The sequence below is a fragment of the Equus przewalskii genome, chromosome 22 (genome assembly GCF_037783145.1).
Source record: "Equus przewalskii isolate Varuska chromosome 22, EquPr2, whole genome shotgun sequence".
Lineage (NCBI taxonomy): Eukaryota > Metazoa > Chordata > Mammalia > Perissodactyla > Equidae > Equus > Equus przewalskii.
In genome coordinates, this window is record NC_091852.1 from 50,783,608 (window position 1) to 50,801,129 (window position 17,522).

Genomic DNA, 17,522 nt, shown 5'->3' on the forward strand with positions numbered 1-17,522 from the left:
AACCACACTGGGGCTTCTTTCAATGTAACCGTAGGCAGCACTTAAGGAAAAGGAGGCCTTTGGATAGATTTGCCTGGAAAAAACAAAGTGATTCCAGTTACTTGTGCTGCAGACTTGGTCCCAGCTCTCCTGGCAGGCGGATGAGTCAGACGGGCACGTTAATCAGATGGGGAACGCCCCAAATCCACCTCCGAACTCAGCAACACAAGCTGCCGGGACACTATCATTACGTGCTACAGACCCAAACAGGCCTGAACCCCATCACCCGTCCCAGGCAGGCAGGACCACTGGGGAGTGAGGCTGTCGGAACGTGACCTCCGTGAGTTCACACGCACCGGCCCAGACATGCACCATTCTGCAACAGCACAGCCACAACGGACCTGCCTCTGTGGCTCTCGCTCCACCCAGCGCGACGGACGGACGTGCCTTCAGTCACCAATGCTGGTCCGGCCTCTTTGGGGCACAGCCCAGTGCCTCCGCGGCCCTTTGGCTGATGGGAAAGCAGAGGCTGGGGCTTCAAGCCACAGCTGTTGATTGCACTAGAATGGTGAGAACCTGGCCTGGTGCACCCCCGTCCAGGCTCAGCAGTGGTTTAAAATATTTGGGGAGTAAAGCTTCCTTCTTAGTTTCAAGTGAGGGGCAGTGCTAGCTTTCTATAAGGACTGGCCTAGACACACTGCTCACAGTGGACTGACTCCACTTCAGGCCTGACTCCGGGTTGCAGGTGTCCGTTTCTGTGCCACGTCTCCTTTTTATACAACTATGATATGGTGAGATCTGCAACAATCTTAAGTGATTGATGTAAAAGGCAAACAATTGCTGGCACAGGTGTCGGCTCGTTCAGACCGTCACCCTCGTACGCGGCGCCCCTGCCGTCAGACAGGCCGGGCACTGGTGGTTCCCGCCCCAGGGACACTGGGTTCCTTTCTCTCCCACCAAGACCCAAACCTTCCACTCTAAGCATCTGGTTCTCTGTGTACCTTCCATTCTGTCCTTGTTTCTCTTTCACTTTTCTAAGCGTTTGACCCTTTTAAACCTTCTATATTTTGTTGAAACAGGAACAGGCTTAATTGCAGGATGTTGGTTTCTTGGAAAATCTGAAGGAGATTTCAGAGCCGATTCCAGACATTTGACCTTCCTAGTTGGTGAATTCGGGGAGCTGGTGGCCCTCTCCCGGGAAAGGCTTGTGTGCAAGAGACCCAGATAAAGGAAGAACCTCTTCTTGGGGTGAGCATTCCCTTCCCTAGGCCACCCCACCCTCAGGGAAGAGGCCCCAGTTACGATTGATTCAGGAACCCCTGCCCCCAAGGGTGACAATGCAGGATCCTCCAGGAGGGGAGCGAGAGGTGAGGGGCTGGAGGCATGAAGGCAGAGCGCTGGCCTGGGGATGGGGACACCCCTGATTCTGGGGGACACATGAGCCAGGGGTTCCTGAGGGTGGTGGAGGTCCATGCTGGAGCCCTTGGAAACCCTCGGGGGCTGGCAGGAGCAGAAGGCCTGGCTCTCAGTGCACCCGTGGGGGCTGGATTGGGCTGCCCCGGCTGCATGCCCACCCAAGACCTCAGTGTCCTCACCAGGCCTGGAAGCTCTGGGACCATTTCAACCTCCCTCTGGATGGGCATCTTAACAGCCACCCTGATGAGCCAAATATCAGAAGCCACCATCACGTTTTCTGGGCATAACAGGAAGGCTGAAGGTATACATGAGAGCCCCTGAACCCTGAGAGTGTATTTCTCACCAGTTGGCTTAGTGGGACTCTAAATTCATTTTTCATTGACTTAGAAAAAGAATGTGACTCTTCTTGCACTTGAGTGCAATGGAACATAGCAACGAGCATCAGATTCAACTACATAAAACAGAAGTCATATGTCAGCAGCTTAACGAAGATAGGAATTATTTTTATCTTGCACAAACAAGTCCAAAGAAGGCAGTCCCAGGCTCCTTCTAAAGTTCCATGTCACCAACCTTGATGAGTGATTTCCAACTGCAAGGCTACCTCGTGGTCCAAGATGACTGCTGGAGTACAGCCATTATGTCTGCATTCCAGGCAGGAAGACAGATAAAGGGTAAAGGGCAAGAGAGAGCGTTCCAGTTGCCCTTCCTTCTTTTAAGGTGCTCTCCTGGAAACCCCATCCAGCATCTGGTTGCATAAATCTCAGCGGCCGGCTTTCAGGCACAGCCACACCTGTTTGCCAGGGAGGCTAAACATTCGGATTTTGTAGCTGGGCTCATTGCTATTCCAACAAAATAAGGATTCTGCGGCTAAGGGAAAAAAAGAAGGGCAAGTTCTAATCTCTGCACATACAGGAAAATTAATGATTAATACGTGTACCTACCCTCAAATTTTGCATATAATTTTTCAGATCCCCAAAGTCTATCTGTCTTAGGTTAAAAACTCCTGACTTAGCGATTGATGGTGCTTTACTACCTTACTTGCATTTTTGTTTCAAAACTCCTCAAATTAAGGTGGTACTGTAAAAAAGCGTCATGGCATTTGCTTCGCTGTTGACTGGTGGGACCGACAAACGACTTGTCTGAAGTGTCCCCAGGACTCTTTGTTCTCAGTTAAATGAAGCTGTCCTTTAATCAGCACACAGCCAGCATGGAAAACAAGATCAAGACACATTTTGTACCAACAATACATAAAAGAAGATTCTTTTGATCTCTGACCCTCTTCGAAGGGGTGTATTGGTCTTCTACTTAAACCGTGATAAAAAGTAATGTTTTGATTCACAAATAGAACTGAGAGAGAAAGAGAGGAGAGGTTTCACTGGAGCACTTGCATGAGGCGTCAAGGAGAGAGCAAGAGAGAAGACAAGGATGCAAGAGGGTGTTTCTGCCCAAGCAAACTTTTGGAAGAGAAGTTAATCCAGCTGTGAAGGAGGCACCACGGAGGGTAACAGGGCCTCATTTGTGATGTCTTCGAGGGGAAGAGGGGACGGCCTCCTGGTGTCTGGGCCCCAGAAGGCGGTGTGATCCCCCAGGAAGGCTGGCTGCTCTCCCAGGGGAGAGGGCCGAGGTGGGGCAGGAGAAAGGAAAATTGTCCACATCTTCCCACGCACAGAAAGGGAAAGTCCGGCCAGTTGGTATCTGACCAAACGACTTTCGTCAGCTTAGGCCCTTTGCAGTAATTTTCAGGCATCTCGTCCACTTTTTAAAATTCCCTAATAGATTCAGGGTGGTGCCATCCCTGCCCACTGGGCAATCGTCTCTCCTACTCACACAGAGTGGCCATAGCCTCTTTGTCACTGGGGCCACAGGAGGGTGAGGCACTCCCTACCCTCCCCCATCACCCCGGGATCTTCAGGAGGCTGAAGGCCTTTGTGGGAGGGCGACCCAGGTGGGCGCCTACAAGGAGAGCAAAGCTTCATCATGGAGAAAGACCCTCGGGTCTCACACCGTGAACTGATCCCCCTGAATCCACCTTTCCTCTCGCCTTGACCCGAGATGTGTGTTTTGGGATCCGTGCTCCTTGTCCCGCTGGTTCATTCTAAGTCTGTTTACCGGGGTGATGACATATTCCTGTGAGAATGCAGAAGAATGGTGAGATCAAGACTGATCAGAACATCCCAAAAAGTGCTGACGGGGCAGGAGGGACCAGCCTCATTTGCACTCACCTTAAAAAGAGCAGGTTTGGAATCCGCACGTGGACACAAGGCCAATGGGACCACCTGGTGCAAGCCCACCCCAACCTTCGCTGGGCCCGGTGCAGAAGCACAAACGGAGGCCCACCCATACTAACAAATATGGCTCCATAATGACTCGGAAGGCCAGACCAGAATCTAGAAGTCCCTTTCTCCTTGGAGGCGTGGACGTGGAAAGACGCAGGCCCGGCCCTGGAGCGGGGTCATGGCACCTCCTCTCCCCCTGGCTGACTCTGTCAGCACCACGAGGGCCTCCCGTGCACGTCTGTAGCTATAGAGCCTGTGCATCCACACTCTGTCCACCCCTCCAGCACTCCTTGGCCACCCCCAAGCCTGGTGTGGAGACCCTGGTGGCAAGCTTGCCCTCAGGAGGATGGTACAGGGTGAGAGTCAGGTGCAGGCTAAGGGCTGTCTGGGCAGGCAGAATAGTCTAGAAGGTGAGGCAGTCTCTTGACAGCTCTGTTCCCTTGGCTCTGTGGACTTGCCCCGTGGGGACCCAGAGCGAGGGTCCCTCTTGCCCAGGTCTGGGTGACACTGTCCTGCCAGACAGGAGAATCACAGGGAGGTTTGTGGGCAGTCGCCTGATCTGTGGTGTAGGCAAAAAGTGAGTTCAATATGCTCACATGTATCGCCAAGGGCTGGAGGCACCCAGGAAAACCTCCATAAAGTCTCCATGCGACTGAGCTAGATCTCAGAGGATGGAGAGGGCTGAGCGGGAAGTCGAGGCTCCCAGGCGAGAGCGTGTCTGAGCAGTCTGGCTACGACAGGCACCGTTGGAAAGAGAGCTGGAGTTTGGAACGCAAGATGGCGGGGGAAGGCTGGAAAAGGGGGTGGGCAGCCTGGATTGCTGGCCTAGGGGAGCAGTATATGCTGAACTACGTCCGAGAAAGATATATTGAAGTCCTAACCCCCAGTACCTCAGAATGTGACCTCATTTGGTGATGGGGTCTTTGTAGATGCAGTCGAGTTAAAATGAGGTCGTTAGGGTGGGCCCTCGTCCAGTATGGCTGGTGGTCTTATAAAAAGGGGAAATTTGGACACAGAGACAGGCGCAGAGATGAAAGTCCATGTGATGTTGAAGGCAGAGAACAGGTTGATGTATCTCCAAGCCAAAGATCGCCATCAACCACGGGAAGCTGGGAGAGCAGCCTGGAACTGCTCCTCCCTCATGGCCTCAGGAGGAACCAGCCCTGCCGACACCTTAATCTTGGACTCCAGCCTCCAGATCAGGAGATAATAAACGTTTGTTGGTGAAGCCACCCAGTGTGTGGGGCTTTGCTTCAGCAGCCCCAGCAAACCCCTTCTGGGAATTTGCCCATGTTCTGCGGAGGATGGACAGCCATGGCATATTGTAGAGCCAGGAGGTAACACGAGCACAGCTGTGCTCTGGGGAGATCAATGTGGCAGGTGTGAAATGTGACAGGTGATGGACAGAGCAGGGGTGGTGTTGGCAGTGGCGTCTGGCTGCCCACATAGCTATCAGCTGCCGTGGGGTCCCTCGGTCCTGGCGGGTTGTTGCACGTGCATGTCCGCGGTGGCCGGCGTGGCTCCTGTCTGCTTGTCGCTCTCCATCCTGGCTGTGAGGAGCCTAGAACAGGCAGAGCGGGCACTGAAGATTCATATGCAGCACGAGAAAGTGCTGAGCGGATCAGCACACCAGCGGCATGGCAGCCACCATCCCATCACCCCACACAGCACCCTCTCTGTGCACTTGGTGGTAAGGAGAGCCCCACACCTGCCCGTCATGCTGGCACCGAGGGGGGTCCCATGCCTCCAATGGGAGTGTCCATCCATATTCAGAGATATTCTATTGCAGGGTGAGTGAAATGAGAACAGGGCCAGGCAGCGGAGGACTCAATGGCGATGATATTTTATCTGAACTTACACAGTCACAGGCTACCCAAGGGGGTTAATTTTACTTGTCTCCGTCCAATAACCCAGTCACTTGTGTTGACTCCCAGCTCCCGATGGAAAGTCAGTTTTATTCCCTGTCCCCACGTGGCCTGGGTCCTCCCGAGACTTCAAGAGAGGAGGGTATGTAAAGGCAGAGGGCAGTGTAAGGAGAGAGTTCACAGCCCTCTCCAAAAGACAGGGGAGCAACAGCAACGTCAGCATCTGCGGCCTCCTCCCCTCGGAGCCCCCTGGCAGCTGGGACTCTAGTATGCACCTGACACAGCGGAGGCTCGTCCCGTGGCAACATGCGCCTCAAATCTCGGTGCTTGGTACAGCCAAGGTTTAGCTCCAGCCCACGGGACGTGGGCCACTTAGAGCGGCCAAGCTCTCTGCTCATCTCCGCTGCTCAGAGGCCAGGCCGAGGGGACAGCCACCGACTTCAGAGACGCCAGATGCCACGTGGAGCTCAAAAATCTCTGCGAGGCCTCAGGTTGAAAAGCGAACCTTCAGCGTAGAGGCGACATGAGTTGCTCTGCTCCTAACTCATGGCCCACCCAAACCCGACGGAGCCAGGAAGGCCAAGCGAGGCTGGGACTCTTCAGGATGGAGAGCACGATTCAGTGATTACCATTGGCCACTCTTACATCCCCATAACTCTGCAACTTGGCGTTATCCTCCCATTTCATAGATGAGGCTCAGAGAAGCTGTGTGACTTGTCTGAGGTCACACAGTGAAGATTCGAACTCAGGCCAATGGATTCCAAAGACTATGTCTTTTCACTCTTATTTGCTTCCTTGCTGTTCTCTCTCTCTGACTCTCTCTCTCTCACACACACGCAGCCACACACACACACACACACACATATTTTGTACACATACCTCCTCACATCTAACGCTTTTTTTTTTCCAACTTTTAAAAAAAGACTTCTTGGACAAAAACAGGATTCCTGAGCTTTTGATAATCCTCATTCTGCTGGAGGTTGTTCTGTACTCAGATGTGCATCTTTATAAGTTGAAACTGAATTTAAAATACTCAAAGTTCGGCTCAAAGTGCCGTCAACATAAGAATAATTAAAAGACTAAATTTTGCCGTGTCTACGATTGCCATGATTTTGTGTAACATCGAAAAATTGGGGTGAAAGTAGGACAAAGCTTAACTGTTGTATTTGTTTGTTTTGCGCACAGTGAGAATTCGCGGTTCATGCTTTGCTTCTGGAACGTCCTCGGTGGCGTTGTCTTTATTCCCCCAGCAGCGTCGGATTCCCGTGACGTGTCAGCGGGACGACCTCAGGAGACAGGAGCAGGTTCTAATTTCAAGTGTTTCAGCAAATTGTTACAGGTGATAAAATGCCAGCCCGGGTAGGACATATTAGGAGTACTTATGCTTTAACGTGAACAGCTATTATAGCTCTATCGTGGAGGCACCAAAGGCAGGGAGGGAGGGGGACTCAGAAAATAAATATTCTGAATAATCCCGACATCAGAGACAGCTGACAGGAAAAATGCCTTTGATGACTTGAGACGCTTGGGGAAAGTATCACCAGTTGTCTGCCCTTGCCAGAACTGCAAACGACCTTGAAAAGACCAATTTTGATGGAGTACCGTGAGGGGAAAGAAAGTTGTGCAGGGTTGATGAGATAAACTCTTTTAAGAAGTGCTGCTATGAAATGACAAAGAGAAACGCAGAGTGTGGAGGGAAGGTGGCATTGGGGGGGAGCTCTTGAATGAGTAATTAAACCTCTTGTTTTACCGTCTCAAGTGAGATGTGGACCCCTCCCCTGCATTTAGGCCCTTTTACCGTCTCCATTTTTGACTTTGTCTTGAGTATCAGATGATGCCGTAATGTTTGTTCCGCTCATCAAATGTGATTTAAAGACATCATGAGCAGAAGTCGAGTCTAGCTGGCATGTCCATATTTCTGCTCTTTCCTCATTTCTTCCTCCTTTCTGATGTTCCAAGATTCCCTCTTTTAGCTTCTCCTTTCTGTTTGAAGAACCACATTAGCGATCTTTAGGGGTACATCTCCTGGAGACAAATTCTTTCAGGTCTCCTTCGTAGGAAAAGGTTTGTATTTTTCCCTTCGTTCCTGAAAGATAGTTTCGCTGGATTTAGCCTTCACAGTTGACGGCTGTCTTCCCTCAGCCCTTGAAAAGTGTTAGCCTGCTTCCTCCCGGCCTCCACGGCTTCTGAGAAGTCCACGGTCGTGTGAACAGGCGTTACCAGAAAGGTAATGTGTCATTTATCTATGTCTGCTTTAAAAACCTTTTTCTTTGTGTTTAGATTTCCAAAGCTTAATTGTGATGTCTTGGCACGGGTTTCTTTGGGTTTATCCTAGATGGAATTTGTTCAACTTCTTGAATCGATACGTTTGTGTCTTTTGCCAAGTTTGGGGAGTTTTCAGCTGTTACTGCTTCGCATCCCCTTTCACGTCCATGCCCTCCTCTCCTCCTGGGACTCCAAGAATACGAATGTTGGATCTCGTTATGTAGTTCTACGTAACTGCATCCTGTCACTGAGACTCTGTTCTTTCTGTTGTACAAATGGGGTAAATTATATGGATCTGTCTTCAAGTCAGTTGCCTGGCACACTGGCAAACTGCTGAGGCAAGGAGGAAATAGGGTTGATTCACAGGATTGGTGTCCATCTGAGGTTTGTGGTCATGATTTAAAATGAACTCGTCCGTCCCGTTGAGTGATAGTTTTACAGGCCAGCCCTGCTTGGATGCAGACAGAAAGAAGAAGGACACTTAAGTTGAAGCAAGCCAGGGTCTTGGCAGACAGCCATAACGGAGGACAGGCGGTCAAAGGGGTTCATCGGAATGAAAGCCCCCGGAGAGCCGGTGAAGAGGTCATTGAGTAAAAGGTCTCAGTGCGGTTTAAATTGTTCTGCAACTGAAAGAAAGATGTTGTTTATGCTCATGTTTTGGGATGCTCAAGTTGAAATTTTATATACCGGTGAGCATATTGTCCAGGATATGATGGAGGAGCGACTGGCTGATGTGGGGAAGAGCAGAAAGCGGATGAAGATGAAGAAGTGACAGAAGGGTGAAATGTGGGCCATCCAGAAGATGACTCAAACTGGAGCACTTCTGAGCATGAAAGAGATGTCAATACTAATCACTCCAGCACAATAGGCCTAAACTGGGACTATCCCAGAGAAACCATGATATATGGCCACACTCGTCCCCATGAGGTTGGTGACACCCCTGTGAATGGTGGCCAGAAGAGGGTAGGACACAAAGCTGTGGCCAGACCTGGCGTCTTCAGTGACTGAGGAGGACCAAGGTGGAAGGTCATGGCAATAAGCAAAGGTCGAAGACGGCAGAGACTGGTGGGGCGTATCCTCCAGTGTCGGGAAGTTTTGATTAGGAAAGAGAGAGAGAAAAAGTTTGAAAGGAAACATAAGAGGAAGAGGAATCAGTCCCACTTCCTGGTCCTGAGGCAGGCAGCATGTGAGGAAAAAAACCTGGGTCTTCTTGAGACGTCTGCAGGGAGGCTGGTGTGCCTGGAGGACAGGCAGATGTCCAAAGGTGAGAGGACAGACGAAGGGGAATGTGAGGGTATAGGCCCCGCAAAGGGTGTGGTAGAAGAGGAGACACATGCCATAGGGTCAGATTAGTACGTACAAAGGCACTGGGGCTGAAGGAGCCTTAGACATAGGATCCTTGGATTTCTATTGGTGATGAATGCAAACAGGGATGAGGCATGATGGGCAAAAGACGGGATTAAGCCATTGAAAGCTGAGCTCAATCATGAGGCTCCTTGTTACAACTCATCACAGGGAGGAGGGCCTGGGTGAGGGCAGCGCGTGGGTGGGGAGGCATAGCTCCCACTGCAGGAGCCAGGGTGATGCCAAGGCTTCCAGTGATGTGTTCCAAAATAACCCCCGCCTTGTTAGTGTCGTCCCTTGACCAAGTGCTTCCCCTTATATTCTTTTTTTTTTTTTTTGAGGAAGATTAGCCCTGAGCTAACTACTGCCAATCCCCCTCTTTTTGCTGAGGAAGACTGGCCCAGAGCTAACATCCATGCCCATCCTCTACTTTATATGTGGGACACCTGCCACAGCATGGCTTGCAAAGCGGTGCCGTGTCTGCACCCGGGATCCGAACTGGTGAACCCCGGGCCCCATCATGGGAACTTAACCACTGTGCCACGGGGTGGGCCCCTGTAGGATCCTTATTCTTGATGTTCAGCCTACGTGCGTGGTGGCCTCTGGGGCAATGATCATGAATGAACCTCATTTACGACCCCATGTTGGTCTCAAAACAAGTCATTTTCTCCCTGCTGGTCCTCTCTGCATCACTCCACAGACAGCTTCCAGGACTTCAATAGTCTATTTTCACTCGCAACGCATCTGACACCAAATGTGTGCATCTTTTCACACCAACAGCCATTTTCCAACCCTCCAGTCACCAACTGGGTGTCCTACAATTCAATCCAATTCTGATGCTGACCACCTGGGGTTACTTTAGACCCCATGGGTTTAAGGGCTCAGTCGCACAAGACTGTACTCACTTCAGATGCCAGTCACTAGTTTTGGGCGCCCAGGGTACCCACACTTCTGCCAATTTGTCTATAACACCAGGGGTTCCCACAACGGTCCCTCTTTCAAGTTTGGTAATTTGCTAGAACAGCTCACAGAGCGTAAGAAAATTGTTTACTTACCTGACTATCAGTTTATTGTAGGGGGTATAACTCAGGAACAGCTGAGTGAAGAGATGAGTAGGACAAGATAACAGGGGTGGGGCACGGGGCTTCCAGGCCTCTAGGGGTGCGCCACCCTCCCAGCACCTCCATGTGTTCACCAACCCGGGAGCTCCCCCAAACCCTTTGTTTAGGGTTTTTTACAGAGGTCTCATTACCTAGCCATGATTGATTAAGTCGTTGGCCATTGGTGATTGACTCAGTCTCCACCCTCTCTCCCCTCCCTGGAGGGAGGTCAGGGGTGGGGCTGGATGCTCCAACCCTCTAACCAAGGCTTGGTCTTTCTGGCAACCAGCCCCTATTTTAAAGCTTGGGGGGCCCGAACCCCCAGGCATCTCATTAGCAAACAAGAGACACTCTCAGCACTGCAGAGATTCCAAGGGTCTTAGGAGCTGTGCCAGGAACCGGGACAACAGCCCAACATATATTTCGTAGCATGCCACAACTTCCTAAACCCTGATGCTCTTCTGACAACTGTGTTAAACACAAAATTCAGAGAAACTGGAAAATGTGAATATTTAAGTTCAAAAAAAATTATTTTAGCTAACTTTCCTTTTTCTTCATGTTTATTTTACTGAAAAGACCCTCCTTCACTGTTTTCCCTTCCAGTCAGCTCCAGGAAGCAGGCACTGAGGCCCTTTTAACCCACCAGCAAGGACCTCTCCAGAGCTTTCCAAATGCAAGAGTTACAAAATCAGTTGCCAACTTTTAAAAGCCAGACAAATCTCACATTTAAAATATCGAAGTATTTGTTTCCTCTTGGCGAGCTGTTGAATTTGGCAGCTGCAGGCTCCCCATCTCACACAGGGCACAGACTCTCCGAGTCACCAGGACCTTCTAGGGCCTCACACCTCCTCTCCCTTGTCAGCCTGCCTAACTTCTGTGGAACGATCACTTCCATAGACAGCCGAGTCACAGCCTGCAGATAATGCTCATCCTTCCAAGTGGTCCATGAGTCCCACCCTGTGCTCCCGTTCAGTCTGCACTACCTGAATGAGGCTGCCATTCCCACAAGCGACTATATCTGAGTGTCCACTCCAACGTCCACTTGGTGCCCCCATACCAAGGAGGCCCCAGGCACCAGGGACTCAGAGATGACACAACAGCCCCACCCTCACTGTGTGGTGGAGAAGACGCTCACCTGCCTGTGGTCCCTGATTCTCAGTTTTAAGGGCCACGTGGAGTCCCACAGCCTGTGTGTCTAATTTCCAACGTTCCCCTTTCTCGTGTGGTATAGCTACACTTTGCTTTACTCTGAATGTTATCTACTTCTATGGCTCCACCTTGATTGTATTTTATTTACACCACTTCTTTGTATAAGAAAGTAGAACATCAATAAATAAAATGCAAACAGACACTTCCAACACAGCTCCATCGCTGCTGTGATGCTGTGATGAACGTATGCCCAGAGGGATTTAGAAGCACTGGGGCCTGGACCGGACTCAGGCTGGGGATAAGTGCATGATCTCCCAGACGGTTTGATTTAAATGAAAAATCTGTATAAAGGGCCAGATCCTGATGAAAACCTGCTGTGTGTCAGTAGCTGCCAGCATTTCTGGGTGGGTAATAAATAGGGTCAAGGTGGGCAGATGGCAGAATTGGAGACTGCGCGTGGGCAGATGTGTGACCACGATGGGCCTGAATCCCACTGCTAGAGAATGTAGATGCCACCCAGGGTTGAGGGGAGCCCTGAAAAGACGCAGAGGAGAAGAGGGAAGTCATCAGATTGGTTCTTGGAAAGATCCGTGGTGTGAAAGGTGAAAGGAAGAAAGTCATTCGGAAGGAGAGAGCAACTAATCAAAATTACAAAACTCGCTTCAAAATTCATGGCATACTTCCATGCCAGGTAATCACAGGCTAGGTAATTAGGACAAGTGCCCACCTCACCCTGAGGAACAGACTCTGGGATCCTCGGGCGTGCACACCAAGGGAGCTGCACTGAGTGTGTCTGCAGTGGTGTCGCTGCCATCAGCTCCCAACTAGCATCCGCCAAGTGTCCCCAAGTGAACAACGGGAAAAGCATGCTCTATGCAGGTCATGGAACACTACACAGCACCGAACTGGGTGAGCACCATGGATGAATCTCAACTCACATCAGGAAATGCAAAAGCAACATAAGACGAAAATCAAGGAATAGAAGAACACGCTGCTCACTAACAGGCAAGTCCCAGCTCCATTGTTTGGAGCTGCAGGTATGGGTGGTAAAACTAAGGAGAAGACAAGGAAGTGGTCCCTACAACGAGCCCAGTGGTTGTCCCTAGAAGGAGGAAGGGGACGTCACCCAAAGGAGACAACTCAGGGGCTTCTGGAAGGCTAGAATGTTCCTTTCCTTCACCTGAACACTGGTTACCTGGTTGATTTTGATGTTCTATATATTGGAGTTTTATGACATTTCACAATTATTATAAGTGATTTTTAAGTAGGGTGGGAAGACGTGGTGGGGACCTGGACTAAGGTAGTGGTAGTGACAGCTTTACGAGGGAGGGTCAGATAACGGATGGGAGTGAAAGCCAGGAGCCAGTAGCACCGGGCTGACCCTTAGGTGTGGTGTGGGACAGGGGGTGGGATGCAGCGCCACTCACAACACGGATTCCAGGAGGAAGCGGTCTGTGGGCTTGTGAGAGTGGAGAGACCAAGTTAAGTTTTCAACTCGTTTAAATTGAGATGCCTGGGGCCACTAAGAAATTGGATACTGGGCCAGGGCTCAAAATACAGCTCTGGTTTCAGATTTGAGAATCATCAGCGTCAGCAATTAGATTAGGATGTCAAGTAACGCAAATGCTTAAAATTGTGTGTGGGGGTAGATTTAGTAAAAAATGAAACATAAAGAAGGGCTTCGGAGAACTCCCGGGGTCTAAATTAGTCTTAGTGGAATGGTGGGGACAGAAGCTGTAGATCGGAGAGCTAGAAAGAAAGGATAAAACGGAAAGAGGAAAGCAAGGAGAGTGGGCTGCTTTTGAAGAAGGGTTATTGAGGGAGAGAGGGGGCTCCCGGGGTCTACGGAGCGGCTCGCGTTCTCAGGGGGTTTCCTTCTGGTTTGTTTGTCGCCAAGGTAGACGCTGATCCTGTTAGCAGAGAAGGTACTGATGCAGCACAGTCCTGAGGGGGCCAGAAAAGATGGGGACGCACAGCCACTGCTGGGACCATCTTGACGAGGAAGAGAAGGGCCCTCCCACTGCCAAAGGAGAGCCCTCCAACGGTGGACGCCAGAGCAGGAAATGGAGTCTCTCACAGCTCTGATTGATTCTAGACTGTGATAAAAGCACGGAACTTAGAAGTGCCGGGAGGTAAAGTAAGTGACTTAAATGATCTTTACCTACTTTACCCCCATCTCAGGTCTGTGAGCTTCCAGCCTTACAATTTATGCAGAATTTACACTTTGTAAGGAAACTGAGTATTTGGGAGAAGAAAGAACGCAGCGTCAACTGACTTCTTAATTAGTGTTTCTGTCATTCAAACAGTTTAAGCTTTGCAAACCCGCCAGGGTCTGGTCCAAGAGCACATATCCATTGTGAAAGGCAGGAGGTTTCACTTTAAGAAACGAAACACAGAAGAAGGAACAACGGCATCGCACCTTCTTTTCTTTTTCTTTTATAAAATTGACTTTATTCTCACTTTCTAAAATTTATTCCAAATTTTCCCTTGAGGTCTATCCTTGGGTTTCTAGTTGGCACGTACAGAAAAGGGAATAAAGAACCTCGTGAGACAATGGAAAAGAACACAGCTGCTCATCACCGTCTCATAAGCATGGCTGTCTCCGAATCCACTAGACTAGGAGCGTGATAGACAGACAGCTTGTCTACCTGTCACTTTGGACTGGGGCAAAAACAAAAGCCCTGTGTGAACGCTGCTACGAGGGTTAGAATTCCTCTGAGACGACAGAGTAAGCGTGACTGGGACATATTTCCTATAAGCTACCATTTAATGTGTTATCAAAATCACTTTGTCAACTTTTGAGTAGCCTCAGATGAAGTGTGTTAGAACAGAACACACAAACCTGACTATTAAGAGTCTCTACGGGATTAGGGGCTGACATCTCGTTCACTCATCTGCCATGATACAGAAAAACAAAAGCAAAAAGATCTCTAGTCCCAAATACAATTTAAAAACTAAAATAGATCACATTTTTGAAAAGTGTATCCATGGGGCCAGCCTGGTGGCCTAGTGGTTAAGTTCATGTGCTCTGCTTCAGTGTCCTGGGGTTCACAGGTTCAGACCCGGGCGTGGACATACGCACTGCTCAAGCCATGCTATGGCAGCGTCCCATATACAAAAAGAGGAAGACTGGCACAGATGTTAGCTCAGGGACAATCTTCCTCATCAGAAAAAAAAAAAGCATATCCACTGAGTGATAGAATTAAAAGTAATTTTAACTTTCTTCTTAATGCTCTTCTTTATTATCTGACTTTATTTCACAGCAATCATGCATTGCGTGTATACTGCAAATGAAAAATGAAACAGCTACAGTGGATGGGCTCATAACAGCCTTCCCCTCAACCAGTCATTTGGATAACTGCAGACTCCCCACTGTGCCTGCATTCTTGTGTTCCAACCGCTGGGAAGTTGACATGCACCCAAACTGTGTGGCTCCCACATGCACGAATTAGAGCCAAATGGTTCGCTTAACGTGGAGGATGTCGGTTCAGAGGTGTAGTGGGTGCCAGGAAGGGCCTCAGTCACAGCTAGAAACTCCTGCCAACTGATGACAGCAGACAAGCTGGCAGCCAAGTCACACCGAAAGCCCTGATGGTCCCAGGACGACATTCTCCAGCACTTGCCGCCTCCTTGCATGCCTCTGGTGGTGTCTCGAGAACACTTCTCCAAACGGAGGGCACGTCTGAACACACACAGCTTGCATCTGTGGAGGACTCTTCTAAGACGGGACCCAGTCTGGCCGTGTCTCCACCACGCCCTCCATTGAGGCTTACCAAGGGTCAGCTGTGTTTTTGCCAAACTTGTTTATGCCACTTCTGCTTGTTCTTTTTGTGACTTCAGATAAGCCAATCTTAATGATTACGCACGATTGAGTACGTACTGTGTGCCGGGCACAGCAAGACTCATTGAATGTTCGTAACATTACTATCATCTAAGTACTCTTATCACTTTGGGTTTTTATCGTACGTAACACAGACAGATTAAGTGACATGCCCAAATTCACAGGGGTGCCAGATTTAAAACCCAAGCAGCCTGGTTCTCAGTTGTCCCTCTTAAACACTAGGGAGAAAAGAGTCAGAATACTTGGCCTGTGATGCCTTTTTCTGTCAATTCCTGGGGGTGAAGGAATGTCCCTGGAGGAAAGAAAACAAGGCATGCTACTGGACTTTTGGGCAAACAGACTAGAGTGTTTGCTTGGAGAAGAATCCCCGTGGATGGAACATGGTGAACAAGATGCCCACGGATTACAGCTGCTCGTGTAAACAGTTTACTGTTATGGGGAGACGTCACCGCAGGGATCGGACGCTGTAGAGCCTCAGATGGAGTTGGTTTATCACTTACACGACCCCTGCCATGTGCTCAGATCTGTTTTGCTTTTCAGCAGCTTCCTGCTATTTGTCTTAGTCTTCTTCCCTTGCAGCTTGACAGTTCAGGAAATGCTTCACCTCGCTGTTCTCCTCCCACCCACACTGCTCCCTCCGCAAATCCCCGCTGCCCCGGGAGGCCTGACCTCCAACGCTTCAGTCTCTGGTCTGCGAGGTGTCTCAGCTCCCTGCTGGCCTCTCAGCCTCTCTCTCCACGCCAGAAACTGGAAGATGCTCCAAGACAAGGAGCAGTGGGTGGAAAATTGCCTCACTTCACTGCATTTCTCTTCTCTCCAGGATTTGGACTCATACAATATGGTTCCTCGGGGTGCCTTTATGACTCCCCAGTGCATTTCAAAAGACTTACATTTTATCTTGCTTTTTCAGTTGCTCTTAGCAAGAACAGTGGTCTGCTGCAAACTGTCCCATCGTATCCAGAAGCAGAACTCCTATATTTCAATTTTGAAAAGGAAAAAAGAAAAGAAATGCCTTATAACTACTGTGATATTTCTGCACACATGATCGGTTCCACTCCTGCAAACATATTTAATTTTCACTTTGAGATTTTTGTTGGTAGAGAGTTGTTGCTTGTGTTTTGAAAAACTGATGTTATCTCATTGTGCATAAAAATAGATAATTACTATAAAGGACCTTAAATCGATAGGCTAAAAGGGAATTTGGAAAATTTAATAAAATTTTCTATTTTCAAGATATCTTTATCTTATTATGATATTTATTAAGATATTAAGATAGTTATCTTATTATGGCCCCCAAGAAAGGTATGCAGAGTAAGTTCTCTGGACTTCTAGATCTGGACGTCTGTTTCTCTCCCCATGTGTGGAAAGTTCCCAACCGTTATTTCCTTGAATAAGTTTTCTGCCCTTTCCCTCTCTCTTCTCCTTCTGGGACTCCTATAATGCACATATTGATCTCCTTGATGTTGACCACAAGTCCCTCAAGCTTTCTTCACTCTTTTTCGTTCTTTTTTCTTTTTGGTCCTCTGGCTGGTTGAGCTCTGCTGCCCTGTCTTTGAGTCCACTGATCCTTTTTTTGGCTTTACCTAATACATGTTGAACCCCTCCATTGAGGGTTTCTTAGTTCAGTTATTGTATTCTTCAGCTCTGTGATTTCTATTGGGTACTTTCTCATATTTTCTCTCTTTGTTGAAAGTCTTGCTTTATTCATGCATTCTTCTCCTCACCTCAGTGAGCATCTTTATGATCATTATTTTGAACAATTGATCAGGTAAATCACTTCTCTCTATTCTGGAGCTTTATCCTGTTCTTTTATTTGGGACATATTGCTCTGGTTTTTTTTGTTGTTTTTTTTTGTTTTTTTTTCATTTTCCTTAACTCTCTGTGTTGGTTTCTGTGCATTAGAAAAAACAGCCAGCTCTTTCAGGCTTGACGGAGTCCTCTTGTGTAGAGATGAACCTCATCATTCAGCCTGATCCAAGCTCTTGGTTGTCTCTCAAACCCTTGTGATTTTCCAGCCACCTTCTTTTTTCTCAGTGGCTCCCAGCAGTTGAGATTGTACCAAGATCTGTTTCAATGTGGGTTTTTTCTCTTTTGTCCAGTGTGTAGGAGCCGCTAAACTAGTTTCTGGATTTCTCTCAGGAGGAATTGTTCTATGTGTAGCTGTAGATTTCCTGTGTCCGTAGGTGGAGGTAAGTTCCAGAGTGTCCTACATCACCATCTTGGACCAGAAACCCTGACTGTATCTTCTTTTTTCTGAGGAAGATTAACCCTGAGCTGGCTACTGCCA

General features: G+C 49.0%; 1 long non-coding RNA gene across 2 annotated transcripts; it reads left to right on the plus strand.

Moving 5' to 3' along the window:
• The first annotated feature begins 937 nt into the window (after window positions 1-937).
• LOC139078442 (uncharacterized) lies at window positions 938-16,471 on the plus strand. 2 transcript variants are annotated; one of them, XR_011531378.1, is made up of 4 exons: window positions 938-1,227; window positions 6,722-7,763; window positions 13,292-13,531; window positions 14,658-16,471. It is a non-coding gene; the product is annotated as an uncharacterized lncRNA (long non-coding RNA). The 2 variants fall into 2 exon arrangements; XR_011531377.1 differs by having other exon boundaries at window positions 13,296-13,531.
• The last annotated feature ends 1,051 nt before the right edge of the window (window positions 16,472-17,522 follow it).